Source organism: Pteropus medius, unplaced genomic scaffold, assembly GCF_902729225.1.
Source record: "Pteropus medius unplaced genomic scaffold, Ma_sr-lr_union100, whole genome shotgun sequence".
In the NCBI taxonomy this organism is placed as follows: domain Eukaryota; kingdom Metazoa; phylum Chordata; class Mammalia; order Chiroptera; family Pteropodidae; genus Pteropus; species Pteropus medius.
In genome coordinates, this window is record NW_024350397.1 from 2,520,670 (window position 1) to 2,536,669 (window position 16,000).

A 16,000-nucleotide genomic window follows, 5' to 3' on the forward strand; every position below is an offset into this window, starting at 1 on the left:
ACTTTCCAAAAGTCAGAATCAGATCCTAGAGAATAATTAATGGAGTTCCTTTTAGAGAGCAGGACCAGAGCCTAATCAAGGGACATCGTCTACCTTAGACAAGGATTCTTCAAAATGCTTCTTGACATCCCACGTTTTCTGTTACTGTCACTATTCCTAATTCTAAATGTTCCCTCCGCTTTAGCAAATTAAACACAAATTTGTAATTTGTTAGTTGGGCCTAATGCAATAAATTATGAACACTGATGTAATGGTGTGAATAAACCCAAAGGGTCTTTTACAAAGATCACTGAACTGACTGCTAGGAGGCCATAATTCTCACCCAACCTTTGCTATTAACTGGGTGACCCTGGATAAATCATAATTTCTCAGGACTTCAGTTCCTTCATTTGTAAAATGAATAAGAGGATGCTTTCCAGTTCTATAACTCTAATTTAAAATTCTTGACCTTACTGAGCCAAAAGAACTATAAAAATCCTCTACACAATGTCATCACCTGAAGAATCCATAATAGACTAGTTGGTCTGGTTTTTATAGCAAAAGCAATTCAGCACAATTCTAAAAAGTTATATTGGCAAGAAAAATCCTGGCACGCTTTCATTTCTTGATTTTTCTATATTATTTTGGCCTCATTATAATACATTAAGGAATGCAATATAACTTTTTTAAGTGGGAAAAGACACTTGCTTTCCATTTCATTAGGCTTTAACCCGAAAAGGGGGTGAAGGGATTCCACTGCACCTATAAATGTCATTTCTTTTGCAATATTCACAGACTAAAATTTAGAATTTTTTAAAAACTAAAATGCAATTTGAAGATTTTTAATCTAAAAATACCAAAATAACATATTTGTTCTATAGTAAATAATAATATTCTTTGAATACTAAAACTATTATTTTTTCAAATAACTAAGATTTGAAAAATGTCTACTAAATTTTAACTTTTGATGCCCCCTCTAATTTTTAGAAGAAAACAGCATTCAGGACTTTTGTCTTCTTTACTGATAAAAGACAAAAATTAATATTCTACATTGACATTTTATTACTCATAATTATTTAGCTTTATACATGTATAAAATAGTAGCCAAACATTTTAAGAGACTAGGACCCAAACTTTGTCACTGCAAATAACTATGTTGGGACACATAAAAAATAAGAAATATCAATTCCACAGAGTACCTTGAGAAAAACATCTCTACCTGTTGAGTGAAACGATGAATCAGAAAATGAGGAATCAGAATAAGTACCATGAAAATACTCCAAATCTCTGAAACACAAATTTGCAGGTGTATCTCAGGTTGTACAAAAATTTAAATAAGTTTAAATAATGAAAAATTTGTAAATGGAATATTTTAAGTGTGCTAAGGAACTTTCTATTTAGAGATATTTGACAGTAACTCTCAGGTAAATGCCTTTTTTTATGATAAAAGTTACCCCTTAAGAGAACACTTCATAAATTTAGATGTTTCCATATCAGTATTGATGTTGAGAAGTCTCTTGTTTGTTCTTATTCTAAATACTTTTATTTTTGGCAATTTTTATTTTCTCCTCTGGAAACTTTAACATTTATCTCTTCCTTCTATTCTAGGAAAATATCTTTTATTATTTCTTTGATAGTTCTCTTTCACTTTCTCTTGTGTTAGTGAGCTACTGGACCTCCTGGATTATATCTCTATTTCTTCTTCAAATTTATCTTTCAATCCCTCTACTGAATTTTTCGTTTATCATATTTTTAATTTCTGCAAGCTATTTCTTATTCTTTAATTCTTCTTTCCTTTAATTCTTTTTTTAAAAGGCGATTTTCTATGCAAAAATTTCTCATATTTTTGAAGATAATTATAGTTTGTTTCTTAAGTCTCTACTGCTGTCTCTAGTTTTTGTCTCTCAGACTTCTTTGTTTCTGTTTATCTCTGCTTTCATATTGGCAGCATTCCAAAGTATCTGGTGATCCACTGCTGACTATCCTTATTTAAATGTAAATTATTAGTACACTAACTTGTCAGTTCTATCTGTGGGGTTGAGCTTGTTGAAGGTGAACTTCGATGAAGAGCAACTGGAGAGCAATCTAACTTTCTCTGTAGGGGAATCACTACAGGGTCTTTCTATGAGACCATTCAGTTTCTCTCTGGGACTTGGAAGTTTGGCTCCTGTGGCTCTAAGAGCAAGGCAGACTTTACCCAACCTCTACTGTTCTGTGTCCCTGAGCCTAGATTTTCTTTAGTTTCAGCTTCTCCAAAGAATAGACCTCCATCTTCTGGGGTGTGGGGAAGGTAGTTATCTGGCTGGCATGGGATAACAACCTGAGTTGAGTATCAAGTGGTCCTTTTATAGACCAGTTGATTTCAGCTTATCATGTTTCTAGCCCTATGCCTTACCTTCAGCCTAACCTGATACCTCTCATCATAGAACTGTCTAGGGCTCTGCAAGGCAAAACTGTTTCCTGTCAATGTTGTTCTCCTATGTAGGTGCTTAAGCTTTCACCTTCTCCTACTCTACTAAGTCACAGTATCATACACTCTGTTCATATTTATGGGTTAGAGTTATTGGTGTCACCTACCTTTTATCAAAGAAAAAGTTGGAATTTTTGTTCATTTCCTTTGTTTTGGATGATTGGTTTGTTTGTTTGTTTTTTTAAATAGGAGAAGGCAGAAAGTTCTTATTTGCCATCTTATATTCAGAAGTTAGAATCTCTTAAATTATTTCACATACCATTTATAATGCTTTGAATTTATGACAGTTTTAGTCTGCTGAGCACACATTCCCATCTCTCTTCTTTCTATTCCTTTGGAGAAAGCCTCCCTCACTCCAGGAGACCCCAGTGGAGCTTTCAGTCACTAGGCCATGCCCTGCTAGTGCAGCATTGGGAAAACATGCCCCACCGGAGTAGCCCATTCTCTGGGCCCCAGTGATTATTTATCACATGTAAGATCAAAGAGAGTCAATCTGCATCTTCTCTGGGGCAGAGAGCTGGACGTTTGGCCCAACAAATTCTCTTTCTGTTGGAAATACTAAACTAGGAAGATGACAGTCTCAAGCCGCTGGAGGCCATTTTACTGATCATACTCCCATTTGAAAGATGACAAATAAAGAAACCAGCAGATCTGAAAAAGTCCAGATGAGATCATTTGAGTTCCTGGCTGCACCCACGTCTGAAGCCAGATGCACCTCTGGAAACCATAGTTATATAAACAATTAAGTTCTTTTTATTTTCATAAGCTTGAGCTGTCTTTCACTTGCAACTGAACAAGTCCTGATGAATTCATCATTTAATCAAAATGTTCTAAATTACTAATACTTGAACTATAAAACACCACTTCTTTGCCAAAAATTAAATAGGCTAACTTCTTTTATTAATATAAAATGTACAATGCCCCTTTCACTATTTAGGTAAGATACTCTTCTTTTATTTGAATATTCTCTTTTCAGAGTAGCAGTACCTTTGAGAATGAGCATATATATTCTGTAGTACTACAAACCCAGTAACCTACAGAACAATTTTCATCCAGGTATTTCAAAAAGTTTTGTCATCTCTTTAAACCTTCTCTACCAGAGCTCTCAATTTTTATTAAAAAATAAAACTCAAGGTGTATGCTTATCTTACATAAAGGCTATCTGGAAAAATGAAATAACATCTCAAAACAATTGCTTAGGAGGAAAAGTATGATTTAAATTCAAAGAATTATTCAGTCTCAATCTCTGACCCAGAGACTGGAAACCAGGATCATTTCAACCCAAGAATTTATGAGAGAGAGATAGACAGTAATAACATGATGCTAAAGAAACAGGTAGGAATGCTTAGAGGTCATGTGTTCCTTGGATGCTCTCCCTGGAGTGACTTCTCCAATTATCCACAGGCCATGTGATCACTGACCCAACAGTTAATATCTAAGTTTTTGTGTTTGAAGTTCTGCCTGGGTCTTTAACAGTTTCAAGTGCATATAGAGGCTATGCAGTAACCTAAAAGAGTGAGGAGGCTAAACATTTTTAATATATTGTAATTATTTTATTTGCATTAAAAAGTAAATTCTATTAAAATTCCAGTCTCTCTTTTTTAATTGGTTCAAGTTTTTTTTTCTTTTTTAATGCATCATTTCTATCTACTGGTCTTAGTTTGTCCATGGTTTGTTTCATAATGCTATCTTAAATAACAGATTTTTGGCACCATTACACCTTGTATGTATAGAAATTGTATATGAATAATAGCTAATAATAATAATAATAATAATAATAATAATAATAAAAACAGTTCGATTTACTGAGTACTCAGCACATGCCACACACTGCTTTAAGTGCTTTATATGTATTAACTCATTTTGTCCTCACTTCAACCCTATAAGGTAGGTACTATTATCCTCATTTTATAGATAAAGGCATGGAGGAACTGAATGGGGTAAGCAACTTATTTAAGACCACAGAGCAAATAAATTATAAATATGAATCCAGGCACTCTGTCTCAAGGATCTCTGTTCTTAAACTATTGCTCTGCACTCCACAAAGAAATATGCCCCGTATTATGGGTTGTTGTGTTCCCCAAATGTTATGTTGAAGTCCTAACCCCAGTATCTGTGAATGTGACCTTGTTTGGAAACAATGTCTTTGCAGATATAACTAGGTTAAGATGAGGTTATACTGGATTAGGGTGGGCCCTCATGCAACATCACTGCTATCCTTATAAGAGAAAAATCTGGACATAGAGGAAAGAAGGCCACAGAATGTGAAGGTAGAGACTGGAGTTATGCTGCCACTAACTAAGGAATAGCTAGGGCTACCAGAAGCTGGAAGAGGCAGGAAAGATGCTCCCCTAGTGGCCTCTGAGGGAGCACAGCCCTGCCAAAACCTTGATTTCAGACTTCTAGCCACCTAGAACAGTGATAGAATAAATTTCATTGTTTCAACTACCGAGTTTACAGTACTTTGTTATGATAACCCTATGAAACTTATATACTTTCTTTCACTTATACTGAAATATGCCATCCTATCAACCTGTTATTTCCAATTTTAACAGATGGCAGGCAGTCTAAGTAACATTTAACTTTCCTCTTAATTCTATTTAAAGAAAATCAACAGCTAAGGGTGGGGCTGTGAGAACTGAAAAGCACAGCCTCTCAACTAAGAGAGGCAACTTCTATTACACTCTACTTGATTACTGCCAAATGGAAAAGTAGAACTAAAGTTGCCAGATCACAGTTTTCAAGAGAACTCAGAAATCTGGATTTGTACATTAAATATGTTAATAGCAAACTTAATAGCAAACTAAATAAGTAACTACTTAAAATAACACTAGTAAAAAACTAATTCATGTTTAAAACAAGCATTGTGTAAGCCAAACATGACACATCTATGGACCAAATCTATCCACAATCTCTGCTTTGTGTGTTTTCTCTGCTTTCCATGTCTACTTTCCCTTTCACCTCACTGGACCAGGCGTTAACTGGAATCGCCCATCCACCCGATCTAGGAAGCAGGCAGTGCTGGCTCTAGGAGCCATGTGGAAGTCCGCATCTGAGGATCAGAGAACCCCCTCTGGGATGTACTGAGCATGGCAGATGAAGAGAGACATATACACTTCAGAACCCCAGACTGAACACCCGGGTGCACACTTCTGGATCCATATCTAAAGTCTAATTCCATTTCTCTACTGTGTCAGCTGGCCTTCCTAAGGCATTTGTCTTTGTCAGTCCAATGTATAAGAGACTTAGAGCTTTAATTAGGTAAAGGTTTGGGGAAAGCCTAGGACATGACCTTGGTACTTCTCAGGCTCTCTGCCACTTCATTCATAGCACTGTCCTTATAGCTTAAAGAGTTCTCTAAATTTCTTAAAGTTGAAAGAAGCATAAGTAGATTGTAATAGCTCATAGTTGTCTTTCAGTATTCACTATACTGTAACCTATGAAAGTTGCCAGAAACCTGGAAACATTCTGAAAAGCAGTTTTGTGAAATCAGTTTTACAAAATATAACTTTATTAATCAAGCTTGTTAAAAAAAAAAAAAACTTCAAAAACATAAAGAGTTGTCTTGAGAATCTTAATATCAACTCATTCTGTTAAGTCTATTGCTACTTACTTAGTAGGCTTAGACTCATCCATGAATATTTCTTCAGTATCTACCAAAGTTCAGACCTATTTGATATGATATAAAAACTAATAACGGCTTCTGGTTAAGTAAAAAGAGGTACTTGAAATGTGGCCAAGACTCTACTATACTGAGATATTAGATTCGGTCATGCAGTTTGGCATATCATGGTGTTTTGGACTTGCAACACTGACAAATATTATTTTGGAAAGTCTGTAGAGCAATGTTAAAAAGTGAAATACCACAAAGTCTGTCCAAGTCATCTCATTTAATGTTTCGGGTGTTTTTTAAAATTTATTTTTGCTTAAATTAAAAATCTCTCAATCTTCCACTGGTTTTTATACCTGTAAAATCATACTGAAAATCCCTAGCTTATTAATCTCATAATAATCTCAAATGGTCACTAAAGCAGGTTTTATCCCCGTATAACAGATGAGGAAACGGAAGCTGAGAGCGTTAAATAACTTGTTCAAGGTTGTTAGTGACAGAGGTAAAGCTTCTACTCAAAGCCCCTGATTCTGTGTTCAGTGATCTTTCCCAACAATAAAAGTCACGCAGACTGGTAAGACCAGGCTGTTTAAACAATTGGATGGGCAGATCTGGGATCAAAACCAAGTTCTGCTACTGACTTGACTTCTGACATTAAAAAATTTTTAAATCTCTCCAAATCCCAAGTTGGTCATTCGTAAAATGGGGTTAATTATAAAATACATTTAAAAAACATGGCACAGACTGGAAACTCAACAATCGTTAGTTTCCTTCTCTTCCCTTTCTCCTACAGGATCTCTAAAATCTAAGCAGACCATCCACTCTCTGGTTAAACATCTGGATGATTAGTGAAAACCTAAGTAGCTATAGAAAACTAACTCAAGAGATGTGGCAACATTAATAACACAACAATAAATTGTCACAGGCAAAGAAGACCACAGTTGAAATTGCTGTTAGGTATGTACTATTACAGAATAGCCCAGAGAGTGGTTCTCTTTAAAAAATCCATGATGTTGAGTCTTTTCAAAAGGGGTCATGTCACTCAAAACACTGCACCTTAAACTTATTCTCTTCTAGTGAATATGGCTCATTGTTTCCAAACATAAAATATTCAAAACACATCAAAGAAGTATAAATTATTTCCAACTTATGGCATGGTTGAGACTCCTGAATGTTGATCTCACAGCTGTCATATCCCACATGGGCCAGAATTGCGAATCCTCAGGATCATCCAACTTGTCAGTGCCACAAGAAAACTTTAAATCTCACTCCTTTAAATTTCCTCTTTGCTGGCTCACTTGGGTGAGGATGAGATGGGGGTGCTCATGGACAGACACGAGCAGGGGATAGGTCTGAATAGGAGGCAAGGGGCAACACTGACAATGGATGTGGGCAGGAGAGAAGCATAAGCTCAGAGTAAGTTTGGCTGCTATTGTCAGGAGGCAGGTATAGATCTTCTACCAGAAAAATTAAGTAATTATTAAATCTGATGCTAAAATATTAAAATGCATAGCATGATTTAGTATATTTCTTCAAATTTCAACTTAATGCTAGAGAATTATGTGCCAATAACTATCTTACATATGTGTCTCTGGCTTTTGGAAAAATCCTGCAGGGGTTGTGTTACTGTATATATGAGTGGTTATTAAGTGCTTTATAATGGTTATATTAGGTCATATTCCTCATACACATAATTTCACTTACTATTATGAGTTGGATGTGTACATGAGTAGACAATGGTCTCCTTCCATTAAATGCAACCGGTTGCAATTACTGTTTAAGTTATCAGGTTATAAGAGAAAAGAGATCAAATTAATGCGGGTGAAGTTGTATAATCAGTTTATAAAACACATCATGCCGAGGTCAAGGCTGACATCACCAACTCCCACACATCTAAGTACACTTAAAAATGCAACTTCTTCTTTTTTTCCCATCACCACTGCTACGATTCAAGCTATTTCTTATTTCTCTTCCATTCACATGCAGTGGACAAATCATTTATCTTGGCACTCACCAATTCAATCATGTCACCCATTTCAGAAACCTCTGAGGGCTTCCACTGCTTAAGGGACATTGGCCCAATTCCTCAGCAAGGCATTCAAGACTCTTCTAAATTTGGCCTATCTTTCCAATTCAGTGCTTCTCAACCACTAGGGGAGCCTTAAAAGAAAAACATGCTTAGGTCTCATGCCCCAGAAAATCTATTTATTAGTTCTGGGGAAAGATCCAGCGACTTGTATTTTTAAAAATATCTATGGATAACTCTTATTCACTGCCAGGATTTAACCACTAGTGTAATTTTCCCTCTTATTATCTCACCCAATATAAACTAAAACTTCTGTTCCAGCCAGTAATGCTGTTTTGTTTACTTGTTTGTTTGTTTGTTTTTATATCTCTAGTTCTCTATTTATGTTGTTAATCCAACCTGGAATATCACTTCCTCTCCTAGCTCTTTATTTAAATCTTCACCATTCCTCTAAGACAAACCGAAATCCTACGGCTATTTTTACAACCATGGCGAATAATAATGATATTGCCATTCTGATAATCTTGAGTATTTGTTACCATCATGAAGTATTTTATGCAGTTAATAACATTGTTTGAACTGCGAGTGTTTCTTTCACAATTCACTACTTGTATTTCAGGTTCCTGGAGGGAAAGCAAAGTTTGCATAGTACGTGGTTCTTACTCTCCAGCCCCAGCATCTATGGCAGCATTAGGCATAAAGCAGATATTCACTCCTGTACTCAAAGCTGATGATGGCTGAACAAATTAAATTCTCTAAAATTTATGAAGTGTTTTTCTTATAGCTTGACAACATAAACTGTCAACTTCCAGGGTTGTTCACGCATACACTGACATATTTTTCATGGGAAGTATCACTATGCCAATGAAGAAATGAAAATCACTTATCGACCAAAACTGATATGATGTCAGATATAAGGTTGATACCTATAAATGTATTTTTCTTATAACAAAAATATTTCCCATGTTTATATATTTAATTCCCGTAAGTCTGTAGAACAACAGGAAGGGGGATATAGTAAAACAGTTCCTAATTTGTCAATATCTGACTTAAAAATGACTCACCTATGTGATATAACAGGTGAAGCCCTGTTAACCATCCTAACCTACTATGGGGAAGATCAGAAGAGCAAGTGGCCTATTGCCTTCAATTCAGAAGACATGAGAGTATCAGCAACCTACAAGTAAATATCTCTTATGCAAATACTGAAAACCATAAAACTATTGGCATGAGAGTATCAAATACGCTGAACCACTGCCAGAACCCCAGTCCTGGTCCTCGGCCCTAGTACTGCTCAAGCTGTCCAGAAAGTTATTGTTGCTGCCTCTAGGGTATGGGAGATGTGCTTTCATATCCAAAGCTAAACTTTCTCTACAAAACAATGTTATACATGGTGGCTGCCTATAGTTAAAGAAGTACGGGTACTTATGAGTTACATAGTCTTAGGAGGGCTGGCTGAGAACCTAACCACTATTTATAACATTGTTTCTGTGGAAAAAATGCTTTCTGCATTCCAAACAACAGAATTAGACATGACTTTTGGAATACAGTTTATTTCTTAGGTTGGGAACTGACTATGTCTTGTTAATTACACTATGGTCAGTATTTTCCTAGGATAAAATGGCAGAGTGGAAGTCTGCCAGGAGTGCCTAACAGGAATGAATAGCTGCCATGAATACGAACCATATGTGTCTATAAGAATGAAAGATAGCCAGGATGATGGGAGAAAAATCCAGGAACATTCTTAATTTATTAAACAAACATTTACTGAGCACTACTAAAGGCTTTGCTGCACACTGTGAGAGAGAAAAATAAGTCAGACAAGGGGTTTGATTTTATAATCCTAACAACTTAGGATGGGAGATAAGACAGACATAAATGCAAATAATAAAGCTGCATGGTAAAATGTACTATCTTAGCGATAAAAACAAAATATTAGATAAAGTCAGCCAAACAAAGGTGAGCTAGTGCTTCTAGCTGGAGCAATCAGGGAAAGCTTCATGGAGGAGCTTACGCCTGGGCTGAGCCTTGAGAGCTTGCACAAGATTTCAACTGGCAGAGGAAACAGTAAAGGAAGAGCATGGAACATCATAGAAAAACATCAAGAAAAACAAGACGTCAGAACACAGACATGAAGAACAATGAGAATTTAGAGAATAGAAAAGGGTCTAGTTGGCTAAAGTGGGGTGTATATTTAGGAGCATGGTAGAGGGCTTTGAATGCCAGGCAAAGGAGTATGGATTCCCTCTAAGAGTGAGTGGAGAGCCATTAAAGCATTTTAATATTATTGGAGTGGTTCTACACACAGCTCTATCTGGAAGCAGAACACACAATAAAGGAAGAGAGAATGAAGATAGGAGATTAGGAGATAATTCTAAGAGTTTAGGTCAGTTAAGATGACTTTTCAAAGCTGAGTTTCTGAATAAATAAACATGTAAGGTTTACAGGCCACTAAACTGCAAATTATCTCCCTTTTATAATCAAGAATGCATAAATCATTTAGAAAAGCCATATAAAGACTTTAAAAAACAAAAAACAAATATTAGTTACAATAGAAAAACCATTTTTAAAACACTGTTTGGCACATAGTTGAGACTTAATGACTTGACACAAAATAAAGAATTACTTTGAGGTGTTAGTCTCATTTAAAAAATAATACATGAGTTTAAACATTAGATTTTTAATAAGCACATAAAATTTAATAAAAAATCATCTTTCCACTATTTTCCAAAATGTATGATTCAAGACTATAAGATATTCTGAGAAGTCTGAGAGTAGAGAAAGAGTCAATTAAAGGTAGATTTAATTCTTTATATTTTAAATCAATCTTAAGCTGGTGCTAAAGATAGATGTGAGCAAACTTACTTGAAGTGATTTGAGTTATCAATGTCTTCTAAACTTCAAATTTTCAGTATTGGATGAGACAGGCATTCATCTTCATCTGAAAACAAATTTAATGAAAGTAATAAAATTGAAAGGATTGATAGGTAGCTCATAGAAATCAATTAGATGATTACACCTTAAAGACCGTAAAAGAGTTACATGAAGTCCTATAAAATTGATACTACTTACACTACGTATAATTTAAGGACCTAAGATAAAAATCTCAAGCTATACTCAAAGACTTCTAAAATAGGAGACATAACACATTCCCTTCATATATTTTTATGTTGATTTCCTAAAAATTCTGGAAAAAATATTAGCTATTTAGCCTGATTTAAACATTTAAAATTTAGCCAGCAATCAAGCTCTATTCAGTACTAGAGCAGAGAGAGATGAAGATAAAGAGAGTGAATTCCTGTCCTTAAGAAACCCACAAGCCACCAGAAGAGACACAAACATGGATAACTCAGTATCGAGGCAGATATAATAAGTTATCCAAGGTACTATGGGATTTTAGAGAGGGTTAATTAATTACTACAGGGAATGTGTGGGTAGACTCTGTTTTATGGACTGAATTGTGTTCCCCAATCCCCAAATTTATGTGTTGAAGCCTTAACCTCTAGTACCTCAGAATGTGACTGTATATGGAAATAAAGGCCCTTAAAGAGGTGATTAAGTTAAAATGAGGCCCTAATCCAATCCGATGGTGTCTTTATAAGAAGAGATTAGGACACACAGAGAGACACCAGGGATGTGTCCACACAGTAAAAAGACCATGTGACGATACAGCAAGATGGTAGACATCTACAAGCCAAGGAGAGGAGCCTCAGAAGGAATGAGACCTGGGTACACCTTGATCTTGGACCCCTAGCTTCTAAAACTGAGCAAATAAATTTCTGTTATTTAAGTCACCCAGTCTGTGGTACTTTGTTATACTGTTCTATCATATTCTGTAAAGGTAAAATTTAAATAAGAGTTTTAAGAGATAAAACTTTTTAACAATCAGATACAGGTAAGGTTTGGTAACAGCATTCACGAAGAAATAAAAATTATTTTAGGCGTAGAGGCCATAACGTATAGCATGAGCTCGGAAATAGTTAATACACTCTCTAAGAATACAGTTTGGGGGTAGAGAAAAGTAGAAAATAGGAAAAGGAGGGAGGAAGATAGGGAAGGAGGGAAGAAGAGAGAGAAGGATGGAGGGAGGGTGAGAGAAGCAGGAGACTGACAGACTCATAGACAAGGACTGGAATTTGAGGTTGAGTGAAAGGGATTGAATACTACATTTAATACATGGGGTTTTATTTATACATAAAAGAAGCCATCAAGGATTTTTCCAGAGACAACACATTAGAAATTATATTTTAGAAAGATGGCTCTAGTTCTAGAGTAAGAGTTACTATGAGAAAATTCAAAAGAGATATAATTACTGCAATTGTCAAGGTAAGAAGAAACCAAGGCAAATGCAATGAAAGTAAAAAGTAAAAACTTCTCTAAATACATGCTTGAAAAGGAGAACCAGAACAATCACCCCATCAGTTATGTAAGATGAGGACTGGAACAATTACCACCATCCACTTATACAGTTACAAATGCAGAGTGTCTTGGGCCTCAAGAGACCTTTCTTTTCAATTGCAACCATGTGTTGTGCGCATTGACCATCACCTTAAAAAATCAATTTTTTTTTAGATTCATTTTAACTTCTGGTATCTTACCCTTGAATTTCAGAGTCTAACATATAATCAAGAAAATCCCTAAACTCATTTCCTCAAAGGAGACATCACTTCAGAATCATCTGTGTGGTCTCTCTTACTGTAGCAAGTCAATAGAACTGTATGCTTATTTCCTAAAAGACTTATTTATTTGAGGAGACGTCCCATAAAAGACTGATGTCCATCAGTAAAGTCAAGAAAGAGGAGCAAAAGGAAGAAATACACTGCCCTGCCTTTTTGGGCCGGAAGGAGAACTAAGAAGAACTTAACAGTCACTGGTGACCTTAGAAAGAATTTTCAGGAAGGCAGTATAAGAGAACAAACACTTCAAATAACTGTGTGATTAAAGAAAAAGGAGAAGGGAGGATTAACTAGTAAATTTTACTCTTCTAAGAAGCCTGGAAGAGTCTGAAAGTTAACAACATTTTTCATTGTTTTTGCTGTTCACTTTTTAATACTAGTAACAGATGTAGAAGGAGAAAAATAAATAATGGAGCAAATTCAAGAGAAGATGGGAACAAGAACTCTGAGAGAGTTGGCCATATTAAAGAGGAAAAACAGTTTTCTGTGATTAGAAATGAAAGAAAGGATGGGTGATGGATATAAGTAAAAATTGTGTGTAAGGGGGTAAAGTTGAAGGAGTTAAACATCCAATGGTAAGGCTATTTATTGAGACAGAGAGAAAGAAAGAGGGAGAGAAGGAGAGATGCAGAGACAGTATATAAAGAAATATCTGAACTTAAGAGTTTGAGAGCAAAAAAATGCCAGAAAAGAAGAGAAAGAAAAAGAGAGGGGATTTTAGTATTTGAGATCTTGGAATGATTCTGGTTGATAAAATTGAGCAAGTTAAAAAAGTTCTGAATATCAGAAACTCAAAAATATGAATTAGGAGAAACAGATTATAATCACATAGTGTGGGATGGAGAGAAGAGTTTCCAGTCTGATGCTAATTGACATAATTGAGGAAGATGAAGTAATGCCCTGAAGTCAACCAATAACAAGACTTAGAAAGGAGAGATGGTAGCTTAAGAGTTAGAAGGAACTCATGCACAAAGGGGGCATGCTGATCACTAAACTGACAGTGAGGAACAAAGAAATACATCAACTCTCCTTCAAAATCTAGAGTTAGAAAAATTCAGTATTTTTCTTGAGATGGCTGTGAAAAAAATGGCACTGTCTACAAGAGTCAGGTTTAAATTTCTGGGGAGGAGAGATCTGAGGAAAGATCAGTTACAAAAAATGTTCAAAATAGAGGGTCCAGATGATGTAAGGAACCAGAAGTAGGTTAACAGGGGAACTACTGGTCCCATTTGAGTACAGTAGGTCTGACCCCCAAGAAAAAGAGAGAATAAGACTAGGGCTTCACCCAGGTTGATAGGTGACAAATCACCATTCTCTCTCCATCCTCCCCTCCTCTCTCTCTCTCTCTCTCTCTCTCTCTGTCTTATCTGTTTGGTGAGACAGGGCAAATGTCTGGCCACAAATGTCATCAGTTTCTCACTACCTCTTAGAACTTGCTTTCCTAAACCCACATATGTCCTTCTCTCATGTACATGGTAAACTCAACAGAGCAAGTTAAGTCAGTCCAATTTGAAAGGGTAGGAAGACTAGATGCAGATGTAAGCACACTCTTATACAGTTTCCCCACAGATGAAGGTGATACTTTTATTCTAAGTTATGTCTACTTCTCAAAGGAGGGTTCAGAAGTTGGAAGCAGAAAATATGGTATAATTAATTGGCCCCCTTATACTCCAACAAAAGAGATGTGAATAAATGGAAATCAATCTGAAAGAAACTACATGGAAAGTGGGTTGAGTATAGAACTTGTCAGCCACAGTGAAGTTTTAAATTTCCTAAAAGCATTCAAAGATCCGATACTGAGACCTAATTCAGTTGAAGAACATTATTAGTGGTAGGGAGTTTTCTAATTATGGTACTGACACCCTTAAAAAATATAGCACTATTCAGAATTTTTACTTCTTTTTGTATCATTTCGGTAAAGTGTATTTTTCAAGGAATTTGTCCATTTTCCATAAATTGCCAAATGCAGTGACATAAAGTTGTTTGTAATATTTTCTGACCCTTCAGAAAGTTCTTGGACCTCTAATAATGTTTCCTATTAATACCCATATTGTCAATTTAAGCTTTCTCTTTTTTCATAGGGGTTATTCAATTGTTAACCTTTTCAAAGAAACAACTTCGACTTTTCAAATTTTCTATTTTATATCTTCTTTCTTTGTTAATTATTTACAATTCTTTTTCTAGCTTTTTGAGATGTCAGCTTGTTCAAACTTACATTTAAATATATGCATTTTAAAACTATACAATTCTAAGCATTACTTTAACTGTGTCTTACAAGTTTTGATACTGATTCAGTTCAAAATATTTTCTAATGTGGTTGTATTTTTTGACCCGCAGATTTAAAAGTGTATTGCTTATTTTCCAAGCAAATTGAGGTCTTTCTGTTACTTACTTCTATTTTAATTCCATTGTGGAACCTATACTATATGATTTCAATCCTTTGAAATTTGTTGAGACTTGCTTTTTAGCTTAACATATGTTCTATTTTAATAAAAGTTCTATATACATTTGAAAATAATGTGCATTGTGCAGTTTTGAGGAATAATGTTCTATAAGTAGAATACTGGCAATAATTGGTCAATTGGTCAAGTTGATTAACAGTATTATTTAAATGTCCTCTAACCTTATTGATTTTTAAAAATCTGCTTGTTATATTTTTTATCTGCTCATTATATTTTTTATAGATCTCAACTTTCTGTTGATATCCTTCATCTCTTCATCCATTTTGTTAACTTTTTCATTTCCTTTAACATATTTATAAACAATTATAAAAATTCTTGTCTGGTAACTCCAAGATCATTGGTGGATCTGCATGTATTGTTCGTTTTTCTTTGGACACATTTTTTTTCCTGATTTTTCACGTCATATAACTTTTAGTGAATTCTTAATATTGTGAATATAACAACCATAAAGCATCTCAAAGGTGAAATTAGTTGTGTATTTATTGCAGCTGCACCCTAAACCATCCATGGAGACTGTCTCTGAAACACTGCAAGGCTGCAGACGACTTCACTGTATATTTCCAGCTGAACTTCCCAGCCTCCCATACTGCCCCAAGGCTCAGCAAACAACTGACAAGAAAAACTGTGTGTCTGATGACTCTCTACGTTCTAGTTCACCATGGCAGACTAAATGACCATCAAAACTCCAGTGGTTTCTCTTTCCTCTAGTAGAGTCTCACTCCCATAGAAAGCTTGATTTTAAGCCAGTATCCATTATGGGCAAACAAACTCAAGAAA

General features: G+C 35.4%; 1 protein-coding gene across 17 annotated transcripts in view; it reads right to left on the minus strand.

Annotated features, from left to right (window-relative positions):
- Positions 1-16,000, minus strand: part of ZNF438 (zinc finger protein 438) — a 152,912-nt gene that overhangs the window by 62,828 nt on the left and 74,084 nt on the right. For 11 of the 17 annotated variants that reach the window (XM_039839733.1, XM_039839731.1, XM_039839735.1 and 8 more), the window contains one exon: positions 10,951-11,026. The exons of the other annotated variants lie outside the window; for them this stretch is intronic. The gene's annotated coding sequence lies outside the window, so the exon portion shown is untranslated. The remainder of the gene's footprint in view (positions 1-10,950; positions 11,027-16,000) is intronic. 17 annotated transcript variants of the gene reach the window in all.